The sequence below is a fragment of the Mus caroli genome, chromosome 6, assembly GCF_900094665.2.
Source record: "Mus caroli chromosome 6, CAROLI_EIJ_v1.1, whole genome shotgun sequence".
Taxonomy (NCBI): Eukaryota; Metazoa; Chordata; class Mammalia; order Rodentia; family Muridae; genus Mus; species Mus caroli.
Genome location: NC_034575.1, coordinates 116206214 through 116207815, shown reverse-complemented (window position 1 = coordinate 116207815; position 1602 = coordinate 116206214). Strand labels below are relative to the sequence as shown.

At 44.5% G+C, this 1602-nt stretch overlaps 1 long non-coding RNA gene across 1 annotated transcript in view; it reads right to left on the bottom strand.

Moving 5' to 3' along the window:
• Nucleotides 1-6: 6 nt before the first annotated feature.
• Nucleotides 7-1602, bottom strand: part of LOC110297037 — a 13155-nt gene continuing 11559 nt past the window's right edge. The window contains exon 3 of the long non-coding RNA XR_002378239.2: nt 7-340. This is a non-coding gene — a long non-coding RNA (uncharacterized LOC110297037). The remainder of the gene's footprint in view (nt 341-1602) is intronic.

Genomic DNA, 1602 nt, shown 5'->3' with positions numbered 1-1602 from the left:
GTCAGCAGCAGCCCCTGGACAGTAGTCGGGTCTTGCTGCCATTCCTCTGTTGAATCCTCGGTGCCAGCCGGAGGCAGGTCATCACCACTACTTGTGTCCAGAAAGGAGTTGAGAGAAAGGTCCAGGTGATGAATTACAACCAGGGGCTCTGATTCCTCTCCCTTGGTGGGGACTCTTGGTGGGAACTGGCAAGGTGGGGTGTTGGGCTGAAGTGAGGAGCTCCAGGAAGAAGCTGCTGAGCTTGGCAGCACCCAGTCATGGACTTCCTGGTTTCCTAAATACACACACTCTTCACACAGTAGAGATCTGAGATCTACATTTATTGCATATTCTTGAGGCCCTGAAGGAAAAATTGCTTGTTTACCCTCAGGAATCTATTTACAGTTCAAACACACACACATACACAGGCTCACACACACACACACACACACACACACACACACACTTTCTCCTTAATCAAAATCAGTGTGACATATGACCAATAGAGCAAAGAAAGAATAAGAGATACACTGATATTGTGACACTTTTCCATACACGTATATAATGAGTTGTGAACCCACTCACACACCTGTTACCTTCTCCTGTCCCCCTCTCACTCCCTTCTCCTTCTCAATTGTTCCCCCTGAAATGCAGGCTCTTTATTTCAAAGAGCCAAGGGTATTACATTGTTTTGTTTGCAGTGCTAGGGAATGAACCTAGGGCCTCAGACTTGATAGAAGGCATTCTACTACTGAAAAATACAAAAACCCCATTGCAAAGTGTTCTGATGGCTTGTTCCTCTAGGGCACTTGAAGTTAGTATATCTCCTTTTCTTTGTAGGAGTGTTAATCTGGTTCTGACCCAATCACAAGCCTTCCTAAATGCTACCAAGATATACCTTCAGTTCAGTTTGTTCTTTTTTAAAAATTACTTTTTAGTTATATGTGTCTGTGTGTATGCATGTGAGTTCAGGGGCTAGGGATGTAGCTCAGGTGTAGAACTAACATAAATGAGAGGTTTGCTTTGCAAAATAAAGCTTAATAAGAATTAAGTGATTATGAATAAATTTGACTATAAAGTACAACACATAAATGATTTTGAAAGCGAGTATGGTGTTGCCCACCTTGGGAGGTACAGGCAGAAAGATCAGAAATTCAAGGTCACCCCTAACTACATAATAAGTTCAAGGCCATCCAGGGCTACAGAAGACACTATCTCAAAAAAAAAAGCAAAGGCTAACAAAAGTGGTAATACTTTTGAGGTTTGTTTGCAAGCATAAGAACCTAATTCAATCTGGAGGACCCACATAGTGCCAGCCACAAGCTGGGCANGTGACACACACCTTTAATCCCTGTCCTTGGGAGGCAGAGGCAAGTGGATTCTGCCTCGAGTTCAAGATAGAGATAGCAAGTGCCAGAGATAAACGCTTGTTATTGTACCCACTGCAGCATGAGAAGTGGTAACAAGCAAGACCTTGGTGCTCACCGGCCAGCTAGCTTTGCCTGTCTCAGGCAGAAGTGGAAGGGCAAAGCATCTAACCTACACAGATACACACACCTATACACACACAATGCATCTCAGAGTTTGTCATCCCGCGCCCCCCCCCAGCCTCCTCCCTGCAAA